Below are 16,954 nucleotides of genomic sequence, written 5' to 3'. Positions count from 1 at the left end.
TTGACAGACATGGCATATTAGGCAGTTAACACATTTTGAATAAACCATAAGTGCTCAGGAAGTTGAAAATCAAGTGGAAAATAATCCCAGAGAACATTAGAGTCAAACGGAAGTTAGTGTCAGGGTGGGAAGTGACGTCACCGGTGGAGATGGATAATTAGTTGATGAACTCCTCTGGAATCCACCACTATTAGCTATCATTAGTGGATTGATCACTCAATCTAGCACAAGTATTTTTGTAGGGAGTGTTGCAGATTGTGTTGTTTGAATGTGGGGCGCAAGGAGTTCACCTATCAGCCAGCAAAGAAACAACCGCCCCCCCCCCCCCAACAAGATGGCGATGCAGCACATGGAGTTGTTACCTGAGTTGGCTGCAGTAGAGGTACCCTTGCAGGCTGATGAGGATATCTGGCTGGGTGCGGTGAGTTGCGGGGCTGGATAGATTAACTGAAAGCAGCTGTGCTCTCTCTTAAGCAAGAATTGCACCAAGATGGAAACACTCTCCATAAAGTAGTGGAAGATATGGGCCAGAAACTGAATGATTTTGAAGAAAGGGTGATAGATCATGATGGCAAGTTGAAGGCTCTATATAGTAAATATACAGTTCTGGAGAAGAAACAGCAGGAGCTTCTACTCAAGATTGAGGTCAGGGGAAAATAGAGAGCACCTTAATAATCTGTGGGCCCGTGGGGTCACAGAAGCGGGGTCAGAAGGCACAGTGCAGACTTTGATGAGGAATATTTGTCACCAGTTTCTCTTGGTGGTCATCCCTGATTGTGAACTGCAGAGGTCAGGGTACCTTTATCCATATATGGTGGCCCTGTCCCATGACAATGAGCTATTGGGACATGATCTTTGTTTTGATTGTAGATATCCTTAGTTTGCCAGTACCAAAATCAGGAAAATATGTCCATATAATACTGCATCTTACTACTGCTGCCCGTTTGCTGTTGGCGGTGTCCTGGAAGCAGCCTTTCCTCCCATCACGCTCACAAGTACTGACTAAATTGCAAGTACTGACTTAAATGAACTATTTGTGTCAGATGTCTCACCTTACAGCACTCTGGCAAAATCGAGTGCTGCATTTTACCCGAGTTCAGGATCCTTATGTTAAATGTCAGGAACATAGAGCTGTTTGAGTCTTCTTGTGTACTCAACCCTTTGTATTGGGGTGGGGGGGCGGGGACTTGTTGGGGGGCGGGGGCTATCCCTAACTGTGCATTTAGCATTGTACGTAAGAGTACAGCTATGACTTGTTTTCTGTGTATTGAGATGCTTGTTTCATTTTTGAAAATATGTTAATAAAGAAATTTGAAACAAAAAAAATGGAAGTTAGTGTCTCATGAACTGTCTGCTGGCAATTGGGAAAGTGTCCCATGTAAAAACCTAGCAAGGTTGATTTTCTTTTTCTCCTGTCTTCATTAAAATCGGGTAATAAGAAGGATGGCAGTGTATAAATAGATAGGGACCATATTATTTCTGATTATAGACAGATTTTGTCCTTGCTTTTTTTGTCTCACCCTGAGAGGCAAGTTTCTTTCTGATTCAGTAGTCTTCACCGCAGTGAGGAAAGCTTTGATAAGCAAGGACTCAAGCAGTCTTTCATACATTTTCACACAGATCAAAGTCCATGTAAAAGGTGTCACTGGTTGAAAGACAAAGACTACAAGTAGGGGGAATGCAGCATAGTGACTTCAAAAGTCCAGATTGCTATTGATCTCTGAGATGCAGTTACTTTAACGCTTGGTGACTGGTGGGAAGATTTTCTTTCCACTTGAGAAAAGAGTGCCGGGGGGAAATGTAAGCTGAAAAATGAGCTATCAGAAAGCAGAGCAAAATATCATTAGACTTTAACTTTCCAGGAAATTGGACAGGAAAAGCAGTCATCTTTATGTTAGGCTGGTTCTCCCATCTGAACTCTGGTGAAAATTCAATCAAAACCCTCCTATCAACCTACTATTAATCAATTTTGCCATGAATATCCTGCATATAAGTAACCAGTAGTTGCTTCATTAGATCATTCTTTTAACATTAACTATATAGATATAAGTTCACATTTGAAGGCAAATTTTAGATAGCTTGGGTTTGTGGGGAAAATCCATGTGGAGGTGTAAATGTGGAGATAGGGACATTATTTTCAAGAACAATGGTTTTGCATATATAGGTCCAATGTAGAATTGACCTATTTCTACCACCAGGAATAATGATTTAAAAATGTTTTGTGGAAAATATATGTAGAAATGTCACAAAATAGGGCCAGCTTATATAAGATCCAGTCACTAAACAGGGGTGGAAAACGTAAGTAGCAGGGGAAAAGAATGTATATGAGTATCTGGGCCCCAGTATTAAACACATGCAAAAGCTGGCACCCACTATGTTGACTTGCACATGGAAGTGGTGGTATTTCCAGATACTAGTGCCCTAATGCTATGCACATGGGTGCCTAATTTATAGAATAAAGTCAGTTATGCATACAATGTAATCTATTAATTGGTGTTAATTGGCATTAATTGGTACCAATTGACAGTTGTGTACAGAACTGATGTAGGCGATATTCTAGAAGTTGCACATACAATTTCTGTCACACACAACTTCTAGGGAGTATAGCTGTGGGTGGATCAGGGGTGTGGTTATGAGATACATGTCATGTTATAGAATACTAGGGGTTGCATGCCTAACTGGCAACATCTAGGCATGAACACTTACACCAGCCTTTGACATGGTGTAAGTGCTTGTGCCTAAATTTAGGCAAAAAACTTCAAATTTAGGTTAGTAATCACAGAGAAGCACATATCATCCAAGCACCTAAAGTTTGGCACCATTTATACAATTTACCCCTAGATGTGTATGTCATACTGGTGAGGTCTGCTTCTACTTACAAGTGCACAGCTATTTTCTGGGGGAATTCTTTAGAATACCACCATAGGAACCAGGATGGAGAGGAACTATTTGAATCTGGAGAGCAACCTCCTTGTATGTCTGGTGCTCTCTAAGAAATGTACCCTCATTTAGCCTGGTGGTCAGAATTCTGAAGGTACCTGAGGGTCTTTTCAACACTTCATTTGGGTTATGCCGATTGTTGTTTAAAATATCACCTTGAAAGCTTGGACAACGGCACTTGCCTTCATTTGTGCTAAATTTTGATATCATCTACCTTATTTTCATTGACAACAAAAGACTCCTGAAGCAGGGGGCAGACTCAGGACTAATGTCAGGAAGTATTTTTTTACGGAGAGGGTGGTGGATATGTGAAATGCCCTCCCGCGGGAAGTGGTGGAGATGAAAACGGTAATGGAATTCAAGCATGCGTGGGATAAACACAAAGGAATCCTGTTTAGAAGGAATGGTTCCGTGGAATCTTAGCGGAGATTGGGTGGCAACACCAGTAATTGGGAAACAAAACAGGAGCTGGGCAGACTTCTACCATCTATGCCCTGATCGTGACTGAATAGATAGGGATGGGCTGGAGTGTAAATTTTAAGGGGCTTTGACATTAGCTTTAGAACGTAGTACAAGAGCAGTACTGGGCAGACTTCTACAGTCTGTGCCCTGAGAATGGCAAGGACAAATCAAACTTGGGTATACATATAAAGTATCACATACCATGTAAAATAAGTTTATCTTGTTGGGCAGACTGGATGGACCATACAGATCTTTATCTGCCATCATTTACTATGTTACTATGTTAGATGCATGATTACACCAAGCAGCTAGGGCACTGACTTCTAACAGATGTGCACATTGGCACCACTAGATCACACACACTTGGGGAGGGGGTGGATGCAGTGTCCAAAGTAGCTCCACTCATCTCTCTACAAAAATGTAGCTACACATGAGTGTTGAACCTTCATGCTCCCCACCTATATAATAAGTGTCTGTTGTATGCAGTCTGTTGCATATTCATTGTGTTAATCCTGGAAACCTGAGTGGCTAGGTGTTCCTCTAGGAAGGGGTTGAGAAACAGTGTTCCATACTAATTAAATTGTTCCCTCATTGATCTAAGAAAGTGGACATGTTCTTGAAAGCTCTATATTTTATAATAGTGGTTGCTGGTATGAAAATTAGTCATACACTTACAGATGATATTAGAGATGGTTTAGAAAAACACAAACGTTTGCTTTTAGCAGTATTTAAAACATAACTTGGCTCTGCCAGCTTTTCCCATTAACGTAGTTCTTCTTTTCTCTCTTCGCCATATAGTGGCAAAACTCATAGTTAAAATTATTTTTTTTTCATGGTAGTTACTACTAGTAAAATTTTTGAACAACAAGAGTAAACTAAAACTTGATATTTCCTTGTGATAATAGTTTGTAGTTGGCCATAATTTTTCTTTTCAAAGATTGTTCTTTGATGTATCCATTTGAAAATTCTATTTAAAAAGAGTAAACTAAAATCCCAACATAGAATATCAGTCTACCAGTACAATTTTATATTATGAGTCATCACCCAGGAAAATGATTTTGGAATCACTGTAGAATACACTTTGAAATCCCCAGCATAATGTGTGGCAATATTAAGAAAATAAAAATCGTTGGGACACACCAAGCCAGTCTTTCAAAGTGTTGACAATGAATAAGAATGAGATAAATTTGCATGCTGTGCCTCCATTGTATGCAAATCTATCTTTTGCATCAGGGGTGTCCAACCTCAATCCTTGAGGGCCAGATCCAAGTCAGGTTTTCAGGATTTCCGCCATGAATATGCATGAGATCTATTTGCAAACAATGGAGGCAGTGTATATAAATAAATCTTGTGCATAATCATTAGAGAAATCCTGAAATACTTATTGGGTTGAAACCTAAGAGGACTGAGGTTGAACACCCTGTTGTGCATATTCATTGTGAGTATCCTAAAAACCTGGCTGGCTGTGAGGGTCCCGAGGACTGGGTTGAGAATCCCTGCCCTAAAGAAATGTAATTATTAGGGTGCATTTAGGTCCTCTTTTACTAAACCTTGCTAGCAATTCCCGGCGTGGCAAATGAGAGGAAGCCCAGTCAATTGTAATGGGCTTCCTCTCATTTGCCATGGGAGAATTGCTAGTGCAGCTTTGCAAAAGAAGCCCTTAGTTCCTTTATATATATAGAAAACCATTTTTAGACTCTTTTCACCTTTCCTTATTATCTATTTTCTCTGTTTCTTTTATTATATTTAATTAAATTCTAATTTAATTGTAACTGTGTCACCTCTGATCTGGCAATAGCCTATCAGTGCATTGTAAGCCACTTTGAGCCTGCAAAACTGTGGGAAAACTGTGGAGTATAAATGTACAAAAACAAATAAAATTAAAAAAAAAAAAAAATATATATATATATATATATATATATATATATATATATAACTAGAAGTGAATTGATTTAAATTATTTTACCCTATGAATTAACACTTTAAAATGTTATGTGCATTAAAAAGTGAAGAGTGAAGAAGAAAGCTAAAGAAAAAATTGTATAGTTTTTCAAACATATTCTTTCCCTAACACCTTTTCTCAAGAGTTTCCTCAGCTCTTAGAGCTCATGAAAACTCTGAAGTCACTAAAAGAGAACTTTCAAACTTTCTTACATATATAATTATAAATCTTGACTAACTGACCAGAGTAAAAGAATCCTGGATGAAGTCTAACAAGAAGGCAACTGCTAAAATGGTCCATGGTCTGTCATAAAGCATATAGGGCCCTTTTGCTAAAGCCTAGCACCCATAGGTAGAAAATAGGCTTCTTAGTATTTAGAGCACTCTAAGCTTTAGCAAAAGGGCCTCAAAGAGACAGACTTAAAGGTCAAAAATATGTATAATTTGGGAGAAAGGTATGAGAGGGGATACTTGATAGAGACATTTAAAAACTTGTGCTTTTGAATAAATGCGCAGGAAGCAGTCCTCTTTCAATGGAAAAAAAAAGTTTTGGAATGAGGGGTCGTAGGATAAGGATGATAGAGGATACACTCAGGAGTAATCTAAAAAAAAATTCCTTATGGAAAGGGTTGTGGATGCATGAACAATCCTCCAATAGAAGCAGTAGAGATGAAGGCGATATTAGAATTTGAGAAAGCATGAAACAAGCACAGAGGATCTCTGAAGGAGTGGAAGAGTGTGTAGCTGATGTGGATTGACAGACTGGCCTTTATATACTAGTACTATTTTTTTTAGGTTCCTAAGTTTCTATGATTGTAGCCCATATATTTCATTGTTCTAGCAAAAGAATGAAATGACAGTCATTCAGTATCAAAGATACGTATTCCTTTGTGGCCCATCCAATTTGATATTTGCAAGGATAAAGCAGACAAACATTGCCTTCAGAATTTCCCGTTTACTTCTGAGTCATCCTGCAATAAAATCCTAATGTGCATACACAAACCATGTGCTAAAAAATATATCTGAATTTTTCTCAGATGGGGGCGTGTCTTGGGTAGACAATGGGAGTGATACCACTAATCAGTTAGCACAGCCATATTACTTTGTGCTAAGTGGGACAGGATTAGCACGTGAGCCCTCACTACCTACAAAATGGGTGGTGTTAAGGGCTCACGCATTAATGTTTGTTAATGGCTATGCACTAATGGCAATATAAGTTATGGCCATTAATTGTGAAAATGGAAAATCAGGCATTTTCTAGCTGTGGTAAAAATGGCCTTAGCATGGGAAAAGACCCACATAAGGGCATGCTAAGGCCATTTTTTATTGCAGCTTAGTAAAAGGACCCCATAATTATCAACCATACAGATGGTTTTTAACATACATACTTTTAGTACATTTCCAACTCCCCCCCCCCCCCACCCCCCTAAATCTACCATGTTGTTTCTCCTTGAAAATTAGAAAGTGTATAATGAACATGTTGGAAGTGTCTGTACTGGTTCTGTGTGTGGCAGACAGCAGGAATAAGAGAATGTGTAGATTTGGAAATATACCCCCAGATTCTATATAGTGCAACCAAAATTGTGTGCACAAATCCAGTAATATTCTGGAGTTGTGTGTGCAATTTAATTACTTAACAAGCCAAGAATAAACATCACCAAAACTCTACAACTGAACACAAAAGCTACCATTACCTTCTCCTCTTCAATGCTATCCCTTCAAAAACTCTATGAATAAACATCATCAAAACTCTACAAGCTGTACACAAAGCTACTACTACCTTTTCCTTTCATATTATCTCTTCAAAAATTCTAGGAATAGCCACACGAACTATAGATGCCCTCTCAACATTGCACAACACTATTGAAACTCCACCAAAATGTAAACTGTAAGCCATTTTGAACTGAAATTTGATTTTCAATAATAGTGGGATACAAGAACACATAAATAAATAAATCAGCGCCAATAATTGTCACTTAACAAGCAGTTAGTGATACTAATTGGCATATATTATAATTTATGCACACAACTTGCTAGGCTTATTCCGTAAAGTGGCACACATACATTCTAAAGCATGCTACCGAAAAGAGGGCATGACCATAGGTGTGGAATGGGCAGGTCATGAGTATTCTGAAAATTTACACGCAGGGTTATAAAATACACCTGCTCCATGCCTAACTTAGGTGCTGGTATTTACACAAAGTTTTTACTTGGCATAAATGGAAGTGCAAGCATGGCCACAGGGCATATTCTATAAACCCACTATGTATATTCTGTAAACAGGGGTTAAATCTAGGCACAGTTTAATAGAATATGCATAGGTGGAAGTTTTTTCAGCACCAATCTTTCAGGCACCATATATAGAATCTAGTTCTAAATGTGTGCATTCTGTATTCCTTCCCTCACCTAAACAAGCATACAGGAATGCTTCTTTCTAATGTGCTTCGTGTACATATGATGTGAAACCCTCAGGTACTTTAAATCACATTTTAGTCAGGTCTTTTTAACCTATTTATTCAAGTAAATTCCTTTCAAAATTACCCTAATAAAAAAAAATTCTCTTAGGTATTTAATATGCATCTCTCTTTTATACACAGTAAAAAAAGACATAACTGCGGTTCAATTTATTCATGCATTACAATGTTTTTTACATCTCTGCTGATTTAAAGCTTTATAAGAAGAAATGCCCTACAGTTAGGCAAAACATGTAAAACATTAACCCCCCCCCCCCTGTTTACTAAGTCGCACTAGCGGCTGCCGTGAACTAATGCCGACACTGCCTATTCACTTCGAAGGAGGCGTGTCTGTATTGCTGCGCTGCAGCTGCTAGAGTGGCTTAGTAAACAGAGGGGTAAGTGAAGCGGTGTAAGTGCCTTTGCTACAATATTTCAAGTTTTCAGCATTATTGCATTTTTGGACATGTTTTGTAAAATGGCAAGGTTGTTTTGGTCTGTGGATCAAATGTTCCACGTGTCCTATTTCATTGGTGCAGCTGTTCCCTTCCTCCTATTGCTGCTGTGCTCCTATTATTGCTTCTTCTGGCTCTTGTTATTGATGGAGTCACCAAATTATATGAACCAAAGACAGCAGGAATATGAGCATCACAGCACTAGGAGTGGGGGGGGAGGAGCGTACAAATATTACACCTGTATCTCTGCATGTGTAATCTACTAGCTGACAAATAGCAACATCTTCCCTAAGCACTTTAACCTAAATTCCTTAAATGGCACTAAAATTGGGTGTGCAAATAAGCGCATGGTTACAGAATAGGGTCAGTTATGCACATAATATAATTAGCTAATTGGCACTTTATTTACTTGGATTTTGCTCTCAACTTTTTCAGGGTGAGTTACATTCAGGTACACCAGATATTTCCCTGTCAGGCTCACAATCTAAAGTTTGTACCTGAGGCAATGGAGGATTAAGGAGTCCTTTTACAAAGGCGCATAGGTGCCTACGTGCATCCAACACGTGTCAAATTGGTACTACCACCCGGCTACTGCATGCCCCGTGTGGTAATTCCATTTTTGACACACTCAAAACATTTCTATTATGTGGCGCTTACCCGGCAGTAATCAACAGTTTATGCATGCTGGCCACTTACCGCCTGGTTAGCGCGTGAGACCTTACTGCTAAGTCAATGGCTGGTGGTAAGGTCTCAGCCCAAAAATGGACGCGCACTTGTTTTAATTTTGCCACACGTCCATTTCCAGCACAAAAAAATGCCTGTTTTCCAGACATGCTGAACAAACGGATCTGCGTGCTTCCAAAACACATGCCTAAACCAGCGCAGGCAACCTTTAGGCACGGCTTAGTAAAAGGACACCTAAGTGTCTTGTTCAAGATCACAAGAAGCAGCAGTGAGAATTGAACTGGACATCTTTGGATGGCAAGACTGGTGCTCTAAACACTAGGTCACTCCTCCACTCCAGAATATAAATACCAATAATTGATTTTAACAAGCATAAATTGGCACTAATTAGTAGTTGTGTGTGTAATTGACTTATGCTCCTATTCTGTAAACTGAACACCTAACTTCTCTCTCATGCAAATCCAAAGGGGGCATGACCATGGGAGGCGCATGGGCAGGCCATAAGCAGGTCATGGGCATTCTCAGGATTTCGAGGTGAGGTTATAGAATAGTGTAATTTATGTGACCAACCGTCATTAGTTAGGCACCAGCATTTACACCGGCTTCTGGCAGCTGTAAGTGCTCACACCCAAAGCTAGAAGTGAGATGCGCACTAAGGGGTCCTTTAAGGTGCGCTGAAAAATGGGCTGCGCTAGCATAGGTGCACGTTTTGGCCGGCTGCAGGTCCATTTTTCAGCGCACCTGTAAAAAAGGCCTTTTCAAAAATGTTTGCTGAATATGTATGTTCAGCTAAATAAATATTGGCATGCATCCATTTTGGGTCTGAGACATTACCACCAGCCATTGACTTAGTGGTAAGGTCTCTCGTGTTAACCATGTGGTAATCACCTATGTGTGTCAAGTTGGAGTTACTGCCCGATTTTCGCTGTGCGGTAGCTGGGAGGTAACTCCAAATTGATGCACATTGGGTGCACGTAGGTGCCTATTGGGGGGATAGTTGAATAGGGGCGCCCATCTCTAAAGGTGCCCTGTAAAGGGGTGGGGCAACCCGTATTATTGAAACAATATGGACATCCATCTTTTGTTTCGCTAATACGGTCAGGGACGCCCAAATCATGAAATTTAGGTCAACCTTAGAGATGGTGGTCCCCGGTTTTCGGCGACAATGGAAACTGAGGACGCTCATCTCAGAAATGACCAAATGCAAGCCATTTGGTTGTTGGAGGAGCCAGCATTCATAGTGCACTGGTCCCCCTCACATGCCAGGACACCAACCGGGCACCCTAGAGGGCACTGCAGTGGACTTCAGAAATTGCTCCCAGGTGCATAGTTCCCTTAACTTGGGGTGCTGAGCCCCCCCAAAATCCACTACCCACAACTGTACAACACTGCCATAGCCCTAAGGGGTGAAGGGGGGCACCTACATGTGGGTACAGTGGGTTTGTGGTGGGTTTTGAAGGGCTCACATTTACCACCACAAATGTAACAGGTAGGGGGGGTAGGTCTGGGTCCGCCTACCTGAAGTGCACTGCATCCACTAAAACTGCTCCAGGGACCTACATGCTGCTGTCAGGGAGCTGGGTATGACATTTGAGGCTGGCATAGAGGCTGGCAAAAAAATATTTTTAAAGATTTTTTAGGGTAGGAAGGGGTTAGTGACCACTGGGGGAGTAAGGGGAAGTCATCCCCAATTCCCTTCGGTGGTCATCTGGTCAGTTTGAGCACCTTTTTGAGGCTTGGTCGCAAATGGACCAAGTAAAGTCGGCCAAGTGCTCGTGAGGGACGCCCTTCTTTTTTCCATTATTGGCTGAGGACACCCATCTGTTAACCATGCCCCCATCCCGCCTTCGGTACACTGCTGACACGCTCCCTTGAACTTTGGTCGTCCCCGCGACGGAAAGCAGTTGAGGACGCCCAAAATCGGCTTTTGATTATGCCGATTTGGGTGACCTTAGGAGAAGGACGCCCATCTCCCGATTTGTGTCCTTCGAAAATAAGCAGGTATGTGGTTTAGTAAAAGGGCCCCTAAGTCAGTATTTTGTGAAGGTCATTTTGCACAGAGCACACCTTGCCAAATACTGGCTTATCGTGCACCTTCCCAGGGTCTAACTTTGGTTGCTATTTACTGAATCTACCCCTTTATACATGTGGAAAGTAATTTTATAAATCATTTTTTGCTCCCAAATACTGTTTTATGCATGAACATGGGCTCTTATAAAATTAGGTCATGCCTAAAGTATGAATGGTGCAATCCAGTGAGTACTTTCATAGCAGACATGCATAGGGGTTGAGTTTGGGTGGCAGTGTGTGTTAGAAAGTTGAGGACGTTTTGAAATTGATTATCAAAAATCCCCTGAAGAAGCCCATTCCATAGTGAAATGTGTTCCCACTGGGATTCTTCATAAAGCTAAGTGTAAAATTGAATATTTCTTTTTTTTTTCCGCTGCATGTTTGTTTCAATGGTATGAATATATGTTTGGTAGCAACTTTGGTAACTTCAGAAAAGTGAATAAGTGTTTTGATACAGCAAGAATAGATGATTGTGTTTGTGTGGACAGAAGGTTCAACTTAAAATCAGCAAATTTGTGTTTATAGACGCAAATTTGAACTTTGAAAGAAGTGGTGATATAAGTTTAAATAGTGAGAATAAAGGATTGCATTTTTCTGGACACAAGTTTGAACATTAAAAAAAAGGATGTTTTTGCTCAGAGATTAGATCCAAGTTAGAAGACACTACAGTTGGTGCAATGCAATGCGATGTTTGCACAAAGCTATGGTGCTTAGTATCAATGTAGCTTTAAGTCTTCTACTACTGAGACCTTTTTTCCTCCATTTTTGTTATAAAGAAAAAATCAAGTAAAATTAATAGCAGCACAAAAGTAATTGAGCAACCTAGTATTATGAAGATGTGAAAACACTAGGGACTTCTTTTACAAAGCCGCACTAGCATGGCAAATGAGAGGAAGCTCATTGGAATTGAATGGGCTTCCTCTCATTTGCCGCATCGAGAATTGCTAGCACAGTTTTGAAAAATAGGCCCCAAGGCCCCTGTTTACAAAGCCGCACTGGAGGCTGGTGGTGCGTTACTGCCGACACAGCACATTCACTTTGAATGGACTGTGTCGGCAATGCCGCACGGCTTTGTAAACAGGGGAGTAAGTGGATTGCATGAAGACTTTCGATGAGTGTTGTTTTCCCACTGTTTTGGTGATTTGCGTAGTTATTTTGTGGGGATTTGTTCTTTTCTTATTTAGTAGATTTTCACAAGGCACATACACTAGATTCAGGGCCCTATTTACTATGCCGCACTGTAGGTGCATTATCTTTATAGTGAATGCTACAAATTAGTGTGCGCTAATAATAGAGACACCCATTATATTCCTATGGGCGTCTCTAACATTAGTGTACACTAATTTTTAGTGCATGCTAAAAAGTTTGTATGCCTACAGTGTGGCTTAGTAAACAGGGCCATCAGTAAATGGTGCTCAAAATTAGGTGCCAGGAAAAATCTGCACCTAGCCATATTCTATAAAGGGTACTCTGGGCTGAGTACCTATTATAGAATAGTGCTTAGAGTGGATTAACATGCCCAATTTTGGTTCGAGAGCTTACACCACCTGAAACCTGTGTAAATCCTGGCACGCAAGTTGAGCATATTTTTGGGTATGCACCATTATACAATAGCCATAGGTATATATGCATACAAATCCAAATTAGTGCCAATTAATTCCAATTAACATCTATAATTGGTTGTTAGCACCCAATTAATTAGGGGCCCTTTTACTAAGTTGCATAGATGCTTACGTGTGCCCAATGTGCACCAAAATGGAGTTACCACCCAGCTACTGCGTGACCCTTGTGGTAATTTCATTTTTGGCACACATCCACTCTGTACATCCGGAAATTATATTTACTGACGATCGTAGCGTCAAGTGGCTTTCTACACACATAGGTCATTACTGCCCGGTTAACGTATGAGACCTTACCGCTAAGTCAATGGCTGGCAGTTAGGTCTCAGACCCATTTTTGGCACATCCATTTTTGGCAAAAATTTTAAAAAGGCATTTTTACAGGTGTTCTGAAAAATGAATTTGCGCGTGCCCAAAACCTGCACCTACACTAGCACACGCCATTTTCAGCGCACCTTAATAAAAGGACCCCTCAGTTTGCAGGCACATATGGGCTCTGCACCCAAATTTGAGCGCCCAACTTTGGGTTACCATTATAGAATCCTGGGGACAAAGTATGCAAGAGCAAAGGTACTGTCTGTGCTTTGAATGTAAACTCTTTTGCTGCTAGATTTATGTTAGTATTTCATAAAGTTGAATAGATATATGTGTCTTTATACAGTAAAATAGGCACCAAATAGGCAACTTCTGCCTTCTTAACCTACAGTAAGGGGCCCTTTTACAAAACCGCAAGAGGATTAATGCGTGGGTAGCATGTACCAAATCAGCACTACGGCTGGGGTAGCACATGCACCTGGTAGTAATTCTGAGTTTGGCACATGCCGAATCTTGCGGTAGAAAGTATTTTTATATTTTGTACCATGGGAGCATTCCCGGCAGTAATCGGCAGTGTGGCCATTTTGGCGCATGCTGCATGGTTACCATGTGAGTAGCTCATGCCCTTACAACTATGTCAATGGCTAACAGTAAGGGCTCAGGCCATAAATAGGTGTGTGCTAGTTTTAATTTTTGCACACGTACATTTCCTGGCCCATTAAAAAATAGCCTTTTTCCCAGCTGTGGTAAAAGGTGGCCCAGTGCGCACCAAATGATGCACCTACACTTCTGCAGGCCATTTTTTACAGCGGCTTTATAAAAGGCTCCCTCAGCACCCTCACATAGGTTAATGCACTAACCCCACAATATTTCCACAAGTTAGTTGTCATTTATGCAGAATTTAGCTATGACATGCAAATGAACTCTTGTTTCATCTTCATCCCACAAATAAATATTCTGCATGGAAATATTTCATTAAATTGCCATGTTCATGATCTTCATGCATTCTTAGCTTTGGCCGTACAAAAAAAATTACATGCCCATTCTCTCATCCACAAGTATTTAAAGGTCTGCTCACCTTGCACCACAGACCACCCTGAGGGAATGTAGTTCTCTTATAGGTTGCTGATTCATGTAGCCCTTCTCCAGCCCTATTTTGTGGTTCATAGTAAAAATACATGTGGTCTCTCAGGAAGCTCTGACCCTACTAGGAAGTCCCACTATCTTCATGCATCCACATACTTCCCCCACACTACCTCAATAGGTCCCCTGTACTTCTCTTCTCCCTTCTCCGGAGTCTTAAACCAAACCAGCTCTAGCTCCTGCCCCAGGCCACCACTTTGAAAAATATCCATGAAAGATATGTCCAAGCTCTGGCTCCACTTTAAGCAGATGCCTCTTATAAATATTCACTGTGGACATCCTGAATCCTGAAAACCTGACTGGCTGGGGTGCTTCCAAGACCAGGTTTGGGAACCATTGCCCTACTGGATTCCAACTTTTGGGTAAGTCTTGGAGCAGAGTCCACTGGGTGCCTCATGGATACCACTTAGATGTGTGAAGGATGCAGAGCTTCCCAGGGGCAAGTATTTTTACAGTGCATCTCAGAGAAGAGTTGAGAACGAAGGACTTCGCAGAACACAACCCACCAATTGAGGTCTGCTGAGGGTTTTTGATAAAGGCCTAGTGGCCCTTTTACTATCTGCCCACTGCTGCAAAAATAGGATCCAGGGCAGCAAAAGAAGATTATACTTTGGTCAGGTTTAGTTGTATATTTGTGAAAACAGGCCCACAACTTTTTTTTTTTTTTTTTTTTTTTTTTTTTGGGGGGGGGGAATATTTGTTTTTGCAAACACCTCATTAATAAACTGGTTTGCATGCTTTTTCATCACAGAAGCTCATTAACAAGGAATTTGCAGAAACAAAGAGACTTTGCAAAAGATAGCTTTGTGCAGAAAATACCACTACACACCAAAATGTTTATATTTTTCCATGTTTTGTGCTATTTTTTACATAAAGCTAACTGTTGAGAAGACACTTTACAATTCAGTGCACCAGTCAGACAGTATTTTTAAGTTCTTGCTGCATCTTAGAAATGAAATGATATAGATGTTGCTTTCAATTCAATGGATAGAGCATAATTTTAAAAAATCAAATTTCTCTTGATTTGCTTTTAAAACAAGTCAAATTTTTCTGGAACAATATCTCAACACTTTTACCATTTCATTTGAAAATTAGGATTAAATGCCATCTGAGAACTATCACTGGTAAAGCATACATGTTTTAACTGATTAATGGTTTTTACAGCAATTAACTAGAGTATCATCATTTTCATGTCATCAATTGGCTCTGAGATAAAACGTAGAAAACTGATCTAAAGACACAGCCTAATAATTGTGAGAATATTTCACCTACGGAATTCTTTCTTGCTGACATTAAATGCTCACTATTACATTATTACTAAATGGAACACTTCCTGAGAATATTACTGTCAACAAATCTATTTAGTATATACAGAGTAGAGTAACATCAAACAATATAAGAAAATAAGTACATAAGTATTGCCATACTGGGAAAGACCAAAGGTCCATCAAGCCCAGCATCCTGTTTCCAACAGTGGCCAATCCAGGTCAAAAATACCTGGCAAGATCCAAAAAAAGTATAAGGGGCTCTGGTTCGTTATTCTTGTCCCTAGAGGGGACCCAATATATCCACAGTCTTCCTCATAGACGTGAAAAAATAAAATCTCCTTTTCAGCACTTTTCATTGTGACATATTGTACAGAGACTACAAATTCTAATGGGATTCCTGATGTGTTTTCTAACTTCAAGGTTGTATATCTTTTTGAATGTAAATTCTTTTTATAATGCCAGGAAAAAGTGCAAGTTAAAGTTTCACTGTACTGTCTGAATACTGAGTTAGCACACTGGTGTCTTCTCTCCAGAGGTTGGGATTAATATTTGTTTTTCAAAGAAGCCCTCTTGATGTGAATTTGTTGCTCATGAAGATGGTCTGAGAATATTGCAGTTGAATAGGAATAACAGGTAGGTTTAGTGACATTCTTTCTTTCTTTTTTTTTTGTATATATTCATATATAATTATGCATAAGGCAGAAAATGTAACTTAAAAAGGGTAAGCATTTAAACAAGTATCAATTAATAAATCAGCATTTACCCTTCCACACAAAGTTCTCTGCATTATTTATTTATAAAATTATTTTTAAAAACAATTAAGAAAAATATCACAAATCTTCGATGACAACGGACACAAAGAAAGGGGAACACTATATAATCAAATAATGGAATCCAATTAGAGCAAACCTTAAATGACCTCATAACTGGCGTGAGTTTTGATGGCATCTTCAGAGCTTGGGAAGTGTGCCAGGCAGACTTCTATGGTCTGTGCCCCAAAATTGGGAAGAAGAGACAGAAGAAACATAGAAACAAAGAAATATGACAGCAGATAAAGGTCAAATGGCCTATCCAGTCTGCTCATCCTCCGTAACCCTTATCTCCTCCTTTTCCTAAGAGATCCCACATGCTTGTCCCATGCTTTCTTAAACTCTCACATGGACCTCATCTCCACCACCTCTACCAGGAGGCCATTCCATGCTTTCACCACCCTTTCCATAAATGAATACTTTCTTAGAGTTTTCATAAGCCTATTTCCTCTTAACTTAATTGTAGGCCTCCTCATTCCAGAGTTTTCCTTCATTTGAAAAAGGCTCTCTTCCTGTACATTAATGCCCCTGAGATGTTTAAATGTTTCTATCATATCTCCTCTTTCCCTCCTCTCTTCCAGCATATACACATTGAGGTTCATAAGCCTGTCCTTATATGTTTTATGTCCAAGACCAATAACCAATTTTGTAGCCATCCTCTGTACTGACTCCATCCTTTTTATATCTTTTCATAGGTGTGGTCTCCAGAATTGCACACAGTACTCTAAATAGGGCCTCACCAGAGACTTCTATAAGGGCAACATCACCTCTTTCTTCCTGCTGGTCATCCCTCTC

Source organism: Microcaecilia unicolor, chromosome 7 (genome assembly GCF_901765095.1).
Source record: "Microcaecilia unicolor chromosome 7, aMicUni1.1, whole genome shotgun sequence".
In the NCBI taxonomy this organism is placed as follows: Eukaryota; Metazoa; Chordata; class Amphibia; order Gymnophiona; family Siphonopidae; genus Microcaecilia; species Microcaecilia unicolor.
The sequence above is the reverse complement of the archived record's forward strand: the minus strand, read 5'-3'. Positions refer to the sequence as shown.